The 18,664-nt window shown below is 35.5% G+C and overlaps 1 long non-coding RNA gene across 1 annotated transcript in view; it reads left to right on the top strand.

The window, feature by feature from the left end:
• Nucleotides 1–15,322, top strand: part of LOC136033390 (uncharacterized) — an 82,012-nt gene extending 66,690 nt beyond the window's left edge. The window contains exons 2-3 of the long non-coding RNA XR_010618920.1: nt 10,566–10,663; nt 14,581–15,322. This is a non-coding gene — a long non-coding RNA (uncharacterized LOC136033390). The remainder of the gene's footprint in view (nt 1–10,565; nt 10,664–14,580) is intronic.
• Nucleotides 15,323–18,664: the final 3,342 nt, after the last annotated feature.

The raw sequence follows: 18,664 nt of genomic DNA, 5'->3' as shown, positions 1-18,664 counted from the left end.
TAGGATACTTGGTCAGCTGCTGGTTTTGGCAAAAATGCAAAAAAGGCTACTTTATCTTTACTCGGTCAATATTTCGGGCGCTTTTGATAATGTGTACATTCGCAAGCGCTTCATTGCTTAGTATTATCAGGAGTCAATTTTTCCACCGTAGAAGTTCTCCAATACCTGTATTTTTATTCGTATGTTCGGTTGAAATGGATGTCCGATATATCTGAGCTTATCATAGTAAAGAAGGGAGTCAGGCGAGGTGGTGTGCTGTCTCCACATATTTTTAAAACTGTGCTTGCAGACTGTTTGCAAATGCTGTCTCCTACTGTGTTTATAAAAAATGCTGGTGTTAGTAATAGTGCCATTATAATGTTAACTATTAGTTAGGCATACTAAAACCGGTCTTGCTAAGAATCTACATGTTCTGACTAATGCCCTGGGCAAAGTTGGACTTTCTGTAAATGCTCCTAAGTGTGAGTTTCTTCGTTTCAATATTTATAACCCTACTCCTGCTTTACGTGTGGGTACAACTCTATTCGTATGTATTTCAAAGATGAAATGACTTGGCATTACTTGTTATACTTTCGGCTACATGTTAGTCTCTGGTTGCTAGTGCTCTACAGTGTATTAGCATTTTATGCCTTTGATTTAGTTCAACAAGCCGGAAAAGTTTCAACTTAATACCCTTAGGTATTCTTGAAATATTGCAACTACGCCCTTTTGACAACCTGGATTGACAGAGTGTCTTTTGGTTTAGATGAACATTCCCAGAAAGTTTCAGGTTAATTCCCTTAGCTTTTTCGGATAAACAACAATATGAAAACAAATGATCGCGGATTGTCAGTTTAATTGACATATTCTGATATTTATTCCTTACAAGTTTTGATCATTTTTTATTCATGAATTTGAGAAAAGTGAAAACATTTCAAACGTATTTTGTTTTCAATAAAGCGCAAATTGTGTTCTGGCCTTGAGAAGGCATGGGGATTATCAGCCCTACTCTGGTTAATTGACTTGGCTATTTATTGTAATTTCTGTTTGTTTTGAGTTTCATTTATTTATTGATAGTGATTTGTGGTAGTTTTACGCCTGGAAGATTATTTGAATTTATTTTTGCTCTCATTCTTGACTTAATGGAGCTCTTTACTTTTCTTTGAAAAACTTGTTCAGTGGTAAAACTTTTTAAAATTAACTTCTGTTTCTTTTTATTAGCATAGTCTTTTTCATGGAAAGAATAATATTTTGTATCTTTTCAATTTTTTCAAACAGTTCGTGGTAACGAACTGTAGTAAGGAGCGACCCGGCTCAATAGTAACCAAAACTCTAAAAAATGGAATTTTGATACCAATAGCTACATCAAAAGAATCACATTTTAATGTGATTTTAAATATGTAAGTTTCATCAAGTTTAGTCTGACCCATCAAAAGTTACGAGCCTGAGAAATTTGCCTTATTTTAGAAAATAGGGAGGACACGCCCTAAAAGTCATAGAATCTTAACGAAAATCACACCATCAGATTCAGCGTATCAGAAAACTATTGTAGAAGTTTCAAGCTCTATGTACAAAAATGTGGAATTTTGTATTTTTTGTCCAGAAGGCAGATCACGGATGCGTGTTTTTTTTTTTTTTTTTTTTTTTTTTTTTTTTTTTTTCTTCCCAGGGGTGATCGTATCGGTCCAGTTGTCCTAGAATGTTGTGAGAGGGCTCATTCTAACTGATATGAAAAGTTCTAGTGCCCTTTTTCAGTGACCAAAAAAATTGGAGGGCACCTAGGCCCCCTCCCACGCTAATTATTTTCCCAAAGTCAACAGATCAAAATACTGAGATAGCCATTTTACTCAGCGTAGTCGAAAAATCTTAAAACTATGTCTCTGGGGACCTCTTTCTCTCCCACAGTCCCCGTGGGAGGGGCTACAAGTTACAAACTTTGACCAGTGCTTACATATAGTAATGGTTTTTGGAGGTGTACAGACGTTTTCAGGGGATATTTTGGTTGGGCGGAGGTTTTGAGAAGAGGGGGTTATGCTGGGGATATATTTGGGGAATTTTTCATCGAGGAACTTGTCATGGGGAAGAAAATTTCCATGAAGGGAGCGCAGGACTTTCTAGCATTATTTGAAAAAAAAAAAAACACAATGAAAAAATAAATATGAAAAAGTTTTTTCAACTGGAAGTAGGAGCAGCATTAAAACTTAAAACGAACAGAAATTATTTCGCATATGAGGGGCTCACCTCCTTCTAATACTTCGCTCTTTACGCTAAAGTATTTTTAGTAATTTCAACTATTTATTCTACGGCTTTTTTGATTCAGGGGTCATTCTTAATGAATTGGGACAAAGCTTTAGTGTAAAGAGCGAGGTACTGCCGAGGGGGTGAACCCCCTCATATATGTAATAAAAACATGAGAATACAAAAGTTCGTTACGTAAGCTAATTTATAAGTTGCGTATATCTTATACTAATAAAAACATTCGCAAAAAATTAAAAGTTCTAGTTTCTTTTTTAAGTTTAAAAATGGGAGGACAACTAGGCTTCCTCCCCCACTCCTTTTTTTCTCAAAATCATTTGATCAAAACTATGAGAAAGTCATTTAGCAAAAAAAAAATGCAAATTTGGTTTTAATTATTCCTTTGCGGAGAGCCAAAATCAAAACATGCATTGAGTCAAAAACGTTCAGAAATTAAATACAAAAAAAACAAGTTTTTTTAACTGAAAGTAAGGAGCGACATTAAAACTTAAAACGAACAGAAATTACTTCGTATATGAAAGGGGCCGCTTCCTCATCAACGTCTCGCTCTTTACGCTAAAGTTGTTTACTGTTTTTAAAAAGTAGAGCTGAGAGAAAGAGCCAAACTTTAGCGTAAAGAGCGGGACGTTGATGAGGAAACAACCCCTATCATATACGAAGTAATTTCTGTTCGTTTTAAGTTTTAATGTCACTAAAAAGCTGTCAAAGACACAATTTCCAGACCTTTCAACTACGCTGAAAAAATAGCCATCTCAAAATTTTGATTTGTTGTGTCTCAGGAATTATGGGGCGTGGGGGGAGGCTTGTTACCCTCCAATCACTTTTGGTGCTAGCCCTTTCGATCTCCAATTGAATGAGCCTTTTCTAAGTTCCTACGACAGCAATTGGCCATCTCATAATTTCTATCAGCTGCATTTTGGAAAACTAGGAGGTTTGTGGGGAGGGGTATCCACCCTATGTTCCCTTTCCATCTTAGAAAGGACGCTAGAACTTCTGATTACCCATCCAATGAGCCCCTTCCGATTTTTATACGATCACCCTTTCTATATAAGCCTTATCTGCCCCAAGGGCGTATCTTATAATCCTTGCCATGAAGGCTATGTTGGGGGGGGTGTCATCCTCAGAGACAACATTTCTGGACCTTTCAATTACGTTGAACAAAATGGCTACCTTAAAATTTTCATTGGTTGAGTTTGGGGAAATGGTGGGCGCTAGAGGTGGGTTAATGTCCTCCAATCACTTTGGACTATTAAAAAGGGCACTAGCCGTTTCAATATTCAATTGAATGAGCTCTTTTAAAAGTTTCTGCGACAACAAATGGTCATCTCAAAATTTTTATCAGATACATTTCGAGAGAATACGAGGTTTGGGGGGGGGGGGCATCCACCCTCCAATCCATCTGAATCTAAAAAAAAGGCACTAGGCACTAGAATCAATCCAAGGAGCCTCCACTGAAGTTTTTACGGTCACCCTTTATGTTATATACCTAATATGTCCCCAGGGCATAACTCACAACCCTTTCTCTGAGGGCTGTGGGGGGGGGGGGGTGTCATCTTCAAAGACATAATTTCCGGACCTTTCAATTACTTTCAACAACATAGCTATCTCAAAATTTTGATTGGACGTGTTTGGGGAAATAGTTGGCTTGAGAGGAGGGGTTAGTTACCCTCCAATCCCTTTCAACTCATAAAAATACCACTATCCGTTTCAATTTCCAATTGAATGAGCTCTTTCCGAAGTTTCTACTACAACAAATGGCCATCTTGAGATTTCGATCTGATGTATTTCGGGAAAATACGAGGTGTGCGTGGGGGGGGGTCCACTTCTGATCACTCTAAATCTTAACTAGGGCACTAGAACTTCTGATCACCAATCCAATGACCCCCTCCATAGTTTATACGATCACCCTTTCTATATATATATATACCTTATATGCCCCCAGAGCATAAGTTATAACCCTTGCCCTGAGGGCTATGGGAGGGTTATCATCTTCAAAGACATAGTTTCCGGACCTGACATTTACGCTGAACAAAATTGCTATCTCGAAATTTTGATTGGATATTTTTGGGAAAATGGTGAACTTTGGGAGGGGGGTTAGTTGCCCACCAGTTACTTTTGAATATTAAAAGGAGCGCTATTACTTTCAACTTCTAATAGGGTGAGCCTTTTTCAAAGTTTCTACGTCAAGAAATACCCATCTCAAAATTTCTCTCAGATGCATTTCGGTAAAATATGAGGTTTAAGGGGGGAGTATCCACCCTCCGATCACTCTAAATCTTAAATAGGTCACTAGAATTTCTGATCACCAATCCATTGAGCCCCCATCAAAGTTCGTATGATCACCCTTTCTATTTATAGGCTACCTTATATGTCCCTAGAGCATAGCCTATAACCCTTGCCCTGAGGGCTCTGGGAGGGTTGTCATCCTCAGGAATATAGTTTCCGGACCTTTCATTTACGTTGAACAAAATGGCTATCTCACAATTTTGATTGGATATTTTTGGGAAAATGGTTGGTGTGGGAGGGGGGTTAGTTGCCCTCCAGCTACTTTCCGCAGTTTAAAAGAGCACTATCCCTTTCAATTTCTAATCAAATGAGCCTTTTTCGAAGTTTCTACGACAACAAATAACCATCTCAAAATATCTACCAGACGCATTTCGGTAAAATAAGAGGTTTGGGCGGGGGGGGGGGTATCCACCCTTCGATCACTCTGAATCTTAAATTGGTCATTAGAACTTCTGATCACCAATCCAGTGAGCCCCCTCCAAAGTTTAATCACCCTTCCTATATATACCTTATATGCCCCCAGGGCATAACTTATAACCCGTCTCCTGAGGGCTCTGAGAGGGTTGTCATCCTCAAAGACCTACTTTCCGGACCTTTCATTTACATTAGACAAAATGGCTATATCAAAATTTTGATTGGATGTGTTTGAGAAAATGGTGGGCATGGGAGGGGGGTTAGTTGCCCTCCTATTACTTTCGACTATTAAATATGGCACTAGCCCTTTTAATTTCCAATCAAAGAGCCTATTTCGAAGTTTCTACGACAACAAATGGCCATCTCAAAATTTCTATCAGATGCATTTCGGGAAAATCTGAAGTTGGGGGGGGGGGGGTCTGCCCTACCATCACTCTGAATCTAAAGGCACTAAAACTTCTGATTATCAATCAATGAGCCCCCTCAAAAGTTTATATGATCACCCTTGCTATAAAAACCTTATTAGTCCCCAGGGCATAACTTACAACCCTAGCTCTGATGGCTGTAGGGGGTTATCATCCTGAAATACATAATTTCCGGACCTTTCAATTACATTGAAACAATATGGCTATCTCAAAATTTGTATTGGATGGATTTGGGGAAATGGTGGGCGTAGGAAGGGGGTAGTCACCTCCAATCACTTTCGACTATTAAAAAGGGCAGTAGCCCTTCCAATTTCTAATCAAATGAGCCTTTTTTTTGAAGTTTCTACGACAGCTCCTTCGATATGAAGTGCCCTGGTCTAAAACTAAAAGAACAATAATAAAAACTAAATAAATAATACATTTTGCCCATATCGCTCTTTACTTAGGCATTGCTAATGCGCTGCCTATGATAGTTTCTGAGAAAAACTATTCCCACTTCCAAGAAATGGAAAGCACCCATGCGAAATTCTGAAATGTTTTACGAGAGAATTGTTGTTCTGCCTCATTTACTACTTGGGCCGTTTTTGATGACCTGAGAATTTCCTTTCCAAAACCAATATGGAGGATTTTATTATTTTTTTCAAATGGTATGTCAGCTAATAGAGTGGGATATATTGGCAAAATACGTTTTTTTCCAAGCGTTCAGTTAGATCTAAACGGAGAACCGTCCAGAAAAGGGTCCCATCCAACTCAATCAGATTCAATTTAATCATCGTTCATCTTAACCTCCATGTAACTGAACTCTCATTCAACTCATCCTCCAATCAGTTCAGCCTCATGCAGCTCAATCCCCTTTGACTCAACACTCAGTCAAATGAGCCCTTAAGCAAATTTTTATCTCGCAATGAATATATAAATAGACATAATATATATATATATATATATATATATATATATATATATATATATATATATATATATATATATATATATATACATATATATATATATATATATATATATATATATATATATATATATATATATATATATATATATATATATATATATATATATATATATATACAATTTTATATATAAAATAATACCAAATAACACTTTTTTTGGGACCTGGAATCGGTCATAGATCGATTCCGAAAAGTTACTTTCAATTTATACAAGTTCTGACTTTAGCCAAATATCTATGTTTGTCAGGGTTTCTATTTATTTATTAGCTAAAAGATAACCATTTTATTCGACGTTTAGTGCTGTTTCTGGATGTATTAATTGCTAAGGCTATATTTGCGTTCTAGCCCTCACCTTCATATCCTGGAAATAGTCCTGGGCTATACACAAAATTTTGACGATTTCGTTGGTTTATATTAATTTCTTTTGTACTTATTTTCCATCAACGTTTGGCAAATAACATCATTAAAAGTGCAACATATCAGCAACGTTTTGTAAATAGCCTAGGGGCCCATTAGGGGAGCTGGGACGGATTAACGCAGTACCAATTTTTATATTTGGAAAGAGCAATGGATAGTAAATTATGTGGTATATTTTTCTTCTATCTTTCTAATTAATTGAAATTTTAACAGATTTGCCGTCAGATGCCGCAGAACTGAAAAATAGATTAATAAAAAAATGTGCTTTTAGGTAATTCAGTGTGAGGGAACATATTATGTCTGCCCAATAAATAAAAAAAGTGGCCAATGATTTACAGTAGGCACAAAAACATGTCACGAATTACAGTAGCCAAAGAAAGAGAAAATATATGCTGAATATGTAAAATGCTTTACATTGTCGACATATAAAACGTTTTCTTTTTTGGACAAAATAAATTTTTGACCCTCAAATGTGCTATAAATTCGTCACAATTTAGAAAAAAATCACTTTTTATGGCTGTCGGTCCTGGTTTTGCTAGTTCGAGCAGTTCCAGATAAGCTAGGACGATGAAAGTTGGAAGGCGCATCAGGGACCACACCATATTAAATTAAAAATAGTCTCTTCCTCAATTCGACCATTTGGAGGGGGGTTGGAGGGACGGTTAATTCGAAAAAAATAGAAAAAATTAGGTATTTTTAACGTACGAAAGTGTGATCGTATCTTAATGAAATTTTGTATTTAAAAAGATCTCGTGCTTCAGAGCTCTAATTTTATATTTCGACGAGATCCAGTGACATTGGGGGGACCTGGAGGGGGAAACCGGATATCTTAAAAAGCGCTTACAGTGGAGGGATCGGGATGAAACTTGGTAGGAATAATTAGAACAAGTCATATATACGTGATTGAAATAACCAAACCGGACCCGCTCTCTTTGGAGCGGCTGGGGGGATTTTCAGTGCTTTGGTGAGTTCGGTGCTTCTGAACGTGCTAGGACGATGAAAATTGGTAGGCGTGTCAGGGACCTGCACACATTAACTTGACAACAGTTTTTCCCCCTTTTGACCATCTGGAGAGGGGCTGGAGGGATGGGAAATCGTGAAAATTGAGGTATCTTTATCTTACGAATGGGTGATCGGACGTACTTCTGAACGTGCTAGGACGATGAAAATTGGTAGGTGTTTCAGGGACCTGCATAAATTTACTTGATAACAGTCGTTTTCCCCGATTTGACAATTTGGGGGGCTGAAGGGAGAGGAAAAATTAGAATTAATGAGGTATTTTTAACCTACGAAAGGTTAATCGGATCTTAATGAATTTTTATATTTAGAAGGACCACGGGTCTGAGTGCTCTTATTTTAAATCCCGACCGACATTAAGCCTATGATTTTTCTTTTAAATCAATGACTGATTCTTAGAATTTCACTAGAGCTCATGCCATGTGAGCTGTTGGCTCTTCAGATCTGGTCATAAGTGCCATATGAGCTCTTAGCTCTTGTTAGTTTTAAATTTATTTATTGTTTCTCATTTAACTTCTTATACAAAAAGATGTTCGCACGAAAACCTTAAAAAGCTTGATTTCAATTAAAGCTTTGAACCCTGTGAAATGTTTAAAACGCCAGAATTGACCTTAACTTTAGGGCAATGCAATACAAGGTGGAAACTATGATCGAATCGAGAAGCAAACTTTGATCTTCTAATCAGTGATAGTTACAACTAATTCGAAGACCAGCCATAGAGTGTACATAAAAGTGCTTAAGTTTGTTTTTACCAAAAACTAATTGTGAAGGTTTAGTTAAATGAGGTTGAATTGAATGAGTTTTGAGCTAAAGAGTGGTTGGATTGAATGGGAGACGAGTTAAATTGTGGTTGAGTTCAATAGAGGTTGAGTTGCACGTGGGATGAATTAAATAGGGACAGAATTACATGGAGTAGAATGAATGGGGTTTGATTTGCATGGAGATTAAGTCAAATGAGTTTGACTTTAATAGGTTGCGCTGTATGGGGTTGCGTTAAAGGGGGATTGAGCCCATTTGGATTGAATTGAATGAAGATTCAGTTGAATGGGGCTGAGTATTGGGGGGGGTGAATTGAATGAAAGAGTTGAGTTTAACGAAGGTTGAATTGCACGCTCTTCCAAAGAAAGTACACAAGGTGGAGTTTGTCTCCTTAGGAGGCTCGTATTTCAGAGGAAGCGGGGCAGATCATCAAGTAAAAGCAATTGAATTAGAAAGGGTAGTTATCTTTTCATATTTGAAGGTGGAAGGTAGGTCATCAGCACCCCATTTGACATCAATTGTTATTTTCATCAAACAGTTGTATAAAAATAGTCAACCTAAAATAGGTTACCAAGATTCACTTAACTTAATTCAATAAGCTTATAATGCAGTTGTCTTATTTATTTAAAACACTATCTATACTCTTTTATGAGTCAGCCGGTCTATCTTTCAAGTTACTATGTGGATTTTTCACAGTCTATTATTATTATGCTGTATCCATAAACAATCACAATATCGAGAGAAACCTAAATTATTTGAAAGTACAATTTTTTGCAAGAAACAAAGAAAAAAAGATCCAAGTAAAAAAACTTACTGAGTACTGCTTATTGGATATGCCGTAAGATCCTGAGACTTTCATTTTCTTGTTAATAAAACTGGAATAAGAAAATGTCATTGTAACTCTCATAAAAGGATGAGCTTGGTAACTGTGGAGAAAAAAAAAATACAACATCGATGTCAACATAATACAAATAAATTCTTTACGAATAACCCAGTGAAAGATAAAAGTGGGATATTGTTAACATATTCTTTGAATTGCCTGCTTAGACCTTTTGCAGTAAAAAAAGTCATGTGCCCGAAAAAGTGGTATCAAATGTCAGTTTTTTTTATAGTAATAAAAATCTTTCATTGGAAAATGAGGTAAAAAATTCACGTTGAACTCCTCATCTAGATGTGTTACCGTTAAACATTTTTGACTGTAAAAACTGTCTTATCAATTCATAAAGACCGCGATATAAAAGGACATTATAACTTCTACAGATAGGCTGTTCCACTCATACGTAGTGCGCTTTTGCAAAATGAAAAAGCTTTTATCAAGAGATATAAATTACCAAGGGACAGGGAAACAAGAAGGGCACTAGAACTCTTAAATCGATTTACCCCCTTTCCTGCTAAATTTTATGCAGATTTTCATTTGCACTCTTCAGTAGTTTCGAGAATATGCAATTTTGTGAATATATTATTTTCTATGCTACTTGCCCTTTTGTTCATATAATACTATGTGCCTAACTCTCAAGTTGGTTTAATTCACTCTCTATTGGATTTTACGTTATATACAAAACTAAAGAAGATTATTGAGGGGTTAATTTTCGTAGTAAATGTCAAATGGTGAAATTACATTTTCTTATAGTAAAAACACTGGCTATACACTTTCACGAGAAGGTTGTGAAGCAAGTGCTTACTGTTCAGCCAGAAATCTGGAATTTGTAGACTCAACCAGTTCGTCTGAAATTGCAACTTAGTGTATATAGCTTGGAAACTAGAAATGTGTTGACTGTAGAGATTAAGAAGGCAGTATGCTACTCGATGCAATTTTTAAAGGAGGGTAGAAAACTGAGCATGTTAAAAACAAAGCAAGAAAAATGAATGACAAAGGTTTCTTTGTAAATTATATGATAAATGCAATATCATAATCAATATAAAATAATCCATTTTCCAACTAATTCTATGAGTGAGAAAGGAGACATAAAATGTTTAAAAAATTGAAACTGTGAAAGCAGAAACGGCTTACAACGGCTTTAAAGTTCACTTTTATGTCTTGCAGGTTTTGGTGTCAGTCATTCAAGGAGTCTTTGAAAAGAAACTTTCTGTTTGTAATTCAAGTAATGCCCGTCCCAATAATTCTAAATGACGATCATGAAGGTAGGGATTTTTTCTTTAGCTTAAGGCTTATGTTCCCTGTGCAAGTTTGGGTATGTTGTCCTAGCTCTCTTACAGTTTTAATGTATCAACGAAATTTATTTTGCTATGCTTCCGTTGCTGAGATTCAGTTTTATCCATCTACTGACTAAATTTTTGAAATTCGATGTACATATTTTTTGTATTAAGACCACGTTGAAAACTACTTAAAAATAAATAAAAAAAGACAATTTTCTAATTTTTAAAGCCAGTTTAGATTCTCTTCTTTGAAAAAGTCTAAGCAATAACATAATTCTGGCAGGGTAAAAAGGTAAATCTATAATTGATAAATCCAGTAATTTAAGCAACTTGTCTTTTTTGTGCAAGTTACAGCTCCAGGCCTGTCGCAAAATCGCGAGGCTCAAAAGACATACCTTAAGTAGACACCTTAAAGGAAAAGACTGAATGGGAAAGAAGACTGAGGCTTCTAAAGCTGCCTTCAACTTTACAAGTTTAAGAAATGTCCGTAACAAAGGACGAAATAAATAGAAAAGTATTTAAAATTTGAGCCCAGCAAAGATTTCAACCATAAAATCTATGTGTAGATGAGGAGGTGCTTAAATTTTAACTTATATTTTGTGTAAAAGCTATCGTCACTGAGAGGATTTGAGGTGATTTAAAAAAAATATAAAATTTCTATACAGACATACTGGCACATAACTGTTAATGACTATTAATTTACATTTTAGATTTATCTTAAAAACTCGACTGTTACTGAATGTGAAAAAAATGTATATGAACGGGAAGTCAGATAACCCTTATTTGATCATTGTTATACTTACCTGTTGTTTTCATTTAAGATCTTGAGCTACGCACGCGAAAGCATTATTTTTTAGCTTGTAGGAAGTTTAGTACTTGTAAAAAAGTAGAAAAGTTTTTAAGCACAGCATGTTTTTCAAGCAATCTCTTTGTTTCACTATAATAAAGGTAATAGTTAATCAAGCATTTAACCAAAAAAAAAAGGATTATATCAAAACTTTATGTTCAAACAATGCGTAGTTTTGTGTAATTTCCAGGGCTTTTTTTATGAGATACGGAGGCTGGCCTCTGAAAATGAGCAAGTTTCTAATGCCAAGCTAATTCTCTTTTTGTTCGCTTGACTAAGCAAGCAGGCTTAAGATGTACTTCCCCAAGGTTTTATTTTTAATAAAGTTAGATTATAGGGACTTTCAAGATTCCCATTTTTAAATTTGAAAGGAACAAGATTTTAGAACTGAAGCTTTGATTTGAAGGCTATAGAGCTTCCAGTCAATTCTAATTCGCTTCGTAGGGTACATTTGAGAGAAATTCAATTCATTGAGTTTAGACCAAATAGAAGATAGAATGATAGCTTAATGTCAATAAGCGGCTATGGGATAACCTTGAAAAGTTTCTACTCTTGCAAATATAATACCTTCATTGAATAATGAGAAATTTTTTCTCCTCAACTGAAGCGGCATCAGTGGCCAAACCTGAGACAAGTTATGTCAATAAAACTTAACTTTGATACCTAAGGCCAGGTGTATATTTTCCTCCCTCCCTTTGTCCTCAGATACTCTAAAACCAAGTCATTGCCAACTTAATGAATAAATTTGTATCTAGGATAGTATTTTAAGCACTGTGACATGTTACTGTAATAATGGATAGTGAATAATGGATAATGGAACAATGATGGATAATGGATAATGGAATAATGAATAATGGAACAATGAATAATGGAACTTAATGGATAATGGAACTAATGGATAATGGATAATGGAAATATCGGATAATGGAGCAATGAATAATGGATAATGAATAATGGAACTTAATTAATCTAGGATAGTATTTTAAACACTGTGACATGTTACTGTTGCACCTATTAATTTGAGAATTGTCCTCTTCCTCCCAGGAAATTTAGGAAATTTATCCCCCTAGAAAAAAATTATTAGCGGCATTACTGATCCCTGTGCCATTAGCATTTTCAAATCTTGAGATAAGAATTTTCAGCCCAAAGAAATTAAATAGCGATTAGTAAAAATCAACTCTGAAATAAACAAGATTTCAGAATTCTTTCATTAGCCATTTTAACCGTCCAAAAAAAAGACATAGAAAATGTAGTAACAGGTTTATAGGAATTATTGCTGCTTGAAAGCAATTACGTCATTGCTAGACACGAAATGAGGGTTCTGTATTGTGGAAAAGAAAAAACACTGTCTTTATAATTTTTTGTCAGCAACATATTCTTAAATATGGGCCTCCAAGTCTGCAGCCCCAAATCTTATGAAGACTAACTACAAAATGCTTACATTTTATGAGTCAATGTTATGAGTAATACGTCATTTTAAGAGTTGTTTAAAAGACCTTTGAATCGTCTCGTAAATTACCTATTTATGAACTGGATGCACTTGCACCAAATGTACGGGTACCAAACTCGGGTACAAACTACCAAACGGGTACAAACTACGGGTACCAAACACCAAATGTACCAAACTCGGTGCTTAGATATCATGGTCGGGCCTCTATGGATGTAAAGTAAAGGCAAGACATTGCTCAATTTTGTACCCAAGAAATATCATGCCCTCTAAAATTGAACATTTTGAATGCTAATTTAGGTGTTCAGAAAAACCAATGGTGGAGATGAAAATGTTTCTTCACTTACCCTGGTAATATTACTAGTAAAGACAGTGGTAGTAGTGAAGATGTTAAAAGTAGAATAGCCAAGTTTTTTTTTTCACAGTTGAAAAAAATTAGAAGAATAGGAAGACAAGTCGGAAAACCAAGATCAGAATATTTGAAGCAACAATGATGACGGTGGTCAAATATGGTTCTGAAGCATGAGCGCTCCGAAAAGCAGACAAAGATTTGCTATATGTTTTCCAAGGAAATTGCCTACAGATTTCCTGGGTACCCGGCTGACTGAAAATATTTAAGACACTAGGCTGTGCGAAATATACAGTTCTATCCCGCTTTCTACGCTATATTGATAGAAGGGTTCAGGTGGCTTGGGCACATTCTGCGGATGAAGGATGACAGATGGACGAAGATTGCCCTTTTTGGCCAACCGCTAAGGACTAAACAGAAAGCAGGTCGTCCATGGTTGGGGTGGGAGGATATCAGACAGAAATATTTAAGGGAAATAGGAAATTCCTAGGAGGGTGTAAGGAGGGAGGCTTTGAATAGTTTGGGTTGGAGAAGGAGGGTGCGTAGCTATGTTGGTTGCAGGCGGCTTGGTGTTGCGGTCAGTTTTAGTAGTAGTAGCAGTAATTAATTAATGTAAATATCCTGGTTGTCCATCTGATCGATGCTGATGTGATCATTACTTGCAAAACTGTTTTGATAGGAAGAAATAAGTCAATAATGCTGATCGAAGGAAACAGGAAATAAATATTCATTAATTTACTACATCCCCCTCACCCCTGCACCCTAAGAGTAAAAAAAACAACTTATTTTTATAACAATAACTTTTCATGTCTGCTAAAGTGTCCGTGATTTCTGTAACAGAGGAAAATTTCCCAGAACTCTATAACTAATTCACATATTTGTGAATAATCAAATAATACTGTTGTGTCCTAGGCAATGTTTATTAATGCCAACCGTGGTATTTATTAACTTCAATGTAATCGATGCATATACTCATGACTGATAATTTTATTTTTCAACGTATTAAATTATCTAATTATGTTAGATCGCCAAATTTTCTCTATATTTAAATTTGCATTTTTTATCAATTCATATAAATTCTCCTTTTCTTTAATATTAGTATTGTCTTGTAACAGTTTTTTATACGACTTAGCTTTCGAATACGGTCAATACAATTATTACTATTGATATTATTGTTTGTACCATTATTATTGTTATTTGTTTTATTATCATTATTGGTATTGGTCTCATTAAAACTAATTAGTTAGATGTCTATTCAGTTTTAGGCACAGAGTTTTGCAGTGGCTATGTTGACACGTTTGGAAAGTGGAATACAGGCTTCTATTGTCCACAAGTTGATGTTGCTGAAGCTTCCTACTGTTGCGGTACCCAAACTTTCAAGTACTGCTGCAGTGGTAAAGAGCTTGGCTTAGAGAGGAAAACCGATGAACCAGATGAGCAAATGCAAGTACTCAGCACTTTCTATGCTAGTGAAAATTTCTGAAGTATTTGTCGGATTTAAAAGAAAGACTATGGAAGTGCGTGAAAAATTAATTATAAATACGAGAAAATCTAGGACAATGATTACAGGGAATTAATTCACAGCCAAATTTGAAATTTAACCGATGAGGTCTCAGAGCTTAATCTCACTACGAGCAAAAAAAAATATTTTAAATGGAAATTTATAAAACGAATGACATAGAAACAAATTACGAGTTACGTTTTAATTTGAAACTAATAGAATTCAATAGCATAATGTTTACAATTAAGTTTAATGTAATTCTCTTAGAAATCAAAGTTGTTCCTGACTTTACCCATTAGTTTCTTTATGCTTATTTCCAACCTTTCTTATCAGCTATAATACTATACCCTCTGGATTTCACATCTATAGTGCAAACAAATCTTTTATTGTAATTTTCTTCTTTTTTTCCGATTGCTGAAATATTTGCTCATATTATCCTTTTATTTTCCTTTTCCTCGTGTAATAAAGGTGACAATGTAGAGATCTGGCCATACACGTCAATGTAATAAACAGTTTGTTTTATATTTTTGTTTATTTTGTTGGAAACATTGAAGTTTCTAGTCGTGTTATTTTATTCATGGCCAATTTGGTCTTATATCTTTTATTAAATAAAAGAAACTAGTTTTTTTAACTGAAAGTAGGGAGCGACATTAAAACTTAAAACGAACAGAAATTACTCCGTATATGAAATGGGTTGTTACCTCCGCAATCCCTCGCTTTTTACGCTAAAGTTTTTAATTGTTGGAAAAAGGAGAATTGTGGCAAAGAGTCAAACTTTAGCGTAAAGAGCGAGGGATTGAGGAGGTGAAAACCCATTTCGTATACGGAGTAATTTCTGTTCGTTTTAAGTTTTAATGTCGCTCCTTACTTTCAGTTAAAAAACTGTTTTTTAATTTAATTTCTCAACGTTTTTGAATCAATACATGTTTGATTTTGGCTCTCCGCACATAAATTATTAAAATGAAACTGGCATATTAATTCTTTTTTTGGCTAAACGGCTTTCTCTTAGTTTTGATCAGACGATTTTGAGAAATAAGGGGTGGGGAAGGAGGCCTAGTTGCCCTCCAATTTTTCGATTACTTAAAAAGGCAAACTAGAAATTTTAATTTTTAATTAACGTTTTTATTAGTAAAAAATAAAAGTAACTTAAGAATTAACTTACGCAACAAACTTTTATATTCTTATTTTTTTATTATATATATGCGGGGGTTTGTCCCCTTGTTAATACCTCGCTCTTTACACTAAATCTTAAGTTTTGTCCCAATTCTTTAAGAAAGACTCCTGAATCAGAAAGGCCATGGAATAAATAGTTGAAATTACTAAAAATACTTTAGCATAAAGAGCGAGTATTTATCTCCTCCTAAATACCTCGCTCTTGATGCTAAAGTATTTTTAGAACCCCTCATATGCGTAATAATCTCTGTTCGTTTTAAGTTTTAATTCTGCTCCTCACTTTCAATTGAAAAAACTTTGTCATGTTTATTTTTTCATTGTTTTTGTATAGTAATGCTAGAAAATTCCGTGCCCTTTTCATTGAATTTATCTTCCCCCGTGACATATTCCTCCAATGAAAGATCCTCCCACATAGCCCCGTCCCCTCAACCCCACCCCCAAACCAAAAAAATCCCCCTGAAAACGTCTGTACACTTCTCAATAACCATTACTGTATGAAAACACAGGTCAAGGTTTGTAACTTGCAGCCCCTTCTCCAAGGACGTTGGGGAGTAAGTCATCCCCAAAGACATAGTTATTATGGTTTTCGACTATGTGAAACAAAATGGCTATCGTCAAAATTTTGATACGTTGACTTTGGGAAACAATGAGCGTGGGAGGGGGCCTAGGTGCCCTCCAGTTTTTTTGGTCAGTTAAAAACGGCACTAGAACTTTTTATTTCCGTTAGAATGAGCCCTCTTGCGACATTTTAGGACCACTTGGTCGATACGATGACCCCTGGGAAAAAAAAACCCATGATCTGTCTTCTGGCAAAACATACGAAATTCCACATTTTTGTAGATAGGAGCTTGAAACATCTACAATAAGGTTCTCTGATACGTTGAATGTGATGGTGTGATTTTCGTTAAGATTCTATTGCTTTTAGGGGGTGTTTCCCCCTATTTTCCAAAATAAGGCAAATTTTCTCAGGCTCGTAACTTTTGATGACAAAGACTAACTTTGATGAAGCTTATATATTTAAAATCAACATGAAAATACAATTCTTTTGATGTATCTCTTAGCATCAAAATTCCGATTTTTATAGTTTCGTTTACTATTGAGCCGGGTCGCTCCTTACTACAGTTCGTTACCACGAACTGTTTGATACTAATTAATTATAGCCTGCCAGTATGCCACTCTAAGGTAAGAAACACAAATATCTCCCTTGTTCCCAGTCGTACTGTAAGTCCATAAAATCTACCTAAATTGGAACAATTGGCAAATTGGATGTGTGTTTTTTTCAGTAATTCGTATTGGAAAAACAAACGTTTTCCAACTTTGAAAAATAATCTTTAAATTAAGAATTAAAAACAAGGAGAGCAGATAAAACAAATTTAAGAAACCGGCAGTATCATTTTCCTGAAATTATTATTTAAAAGCGCGAGAAATAAGTAAAAAGAAGATCATGTTGAATTAATATTTTTCTGAAACCTATTCGGTTTATTTGCAAAAAGGAAATGATAAAAAAAGGTGTGTTTTTAGACATAAAATAATCAGAAAAATAGCATAGGCCAAACCAAAGATTTGAAACACAATTTTTGATAATGTGATTTTTGCTCTATTTTATGCTCCCTATTTTAGAAAGAAAAACTCCCTTTTTTGAATTAATACCCTCTGATTTGGTTTTCGTGTTGAGATATCAGATTATATCACATTGAAAGTTTATATATTTAATATCGGGGCCACCATATTTTTACACCCATAGACAAGAAAATCGAAATTTCTGAATTGTATGTGTTCTTTCTTGATTTTACTGTCTCACTCCCGCTATAATAGTGGATAATTTGAATACAGAAAAAATGGTCAGGAAAGCATATACCAACACTGATCCTGCAAAAGTTTTTCTACTGATCATCTGTGTTTATATCCTTTACCAGATTCAGCATAAACATAGGAGACCCAATTTTTGAGCATTCCATCTTCCCAATTTCCAAAAATCTACCTTTATTCTTTACTCCAAGTAGTCCATTATGAAGATTACTCTTGAAAGTTGAGCATTGCCCAACTCACCAAACTCGCCCAAGGTATGCATTATTGGCGTTGCAATTCCGGTGAATTACGTATAAATTGACAAGTCTGACAATGGTTTGGTCTGTGCGTAGTGGTCAGAGATCATTATAAAATAGAATAGTCATTGGATGGACATACATCAGTCGGTTCCATTGCAACTGAATCCTCGTGTAAGGGAACCCCAAGCAACTAAATCCCAAGCAACTGAACCTCTGTAACTAAACCTCGTGCATCTGACCCCACTCCATGCATCTAAACTTTCCTGTAACTCAACCCTGTGAATTTGAAACCTCTTGCAACTGAACCCTCGTGTAACTGAACCGAGGGGCAAATAAACTCCCTAGCAAACAAACCCTCGTGTAACTAAAGCCTTGTGCAACTGAACCCCATTTAAGTGAACCCTCATGCAACTGACCCCGTGCAACTTAACCCCATTCATCTAAACTATTGTGTTATTGAACCATCATAAAATTGAACGCAATTTAACTGAAATTCCGTGCAACTAAACCCTCGCTCAACTGGACCCATTTAACTGGACTCACGTGGAACTCAACCTGCGTGCAACTCATCCCAAGTCTTGTATAAATGAACCCCTGTTTAACTGGGCCTCCGTGCAACTC

Source organism: Artemia franciscana, chromosome 11 (assembly GCF_032884065.1).
Source record: "Artemia franciscana chromosome 11, ASM3288406v1, whole genome shotgun sequence".
NCBI lineage: Eukaryota > Metazoa > Arthropoda > Branchiopoda > Anostraca > Artemiidae > Artemia > Artemia franciscana.
This window is presented reverse-complemented; position numbering and strand designations above follow the sequence as displayed.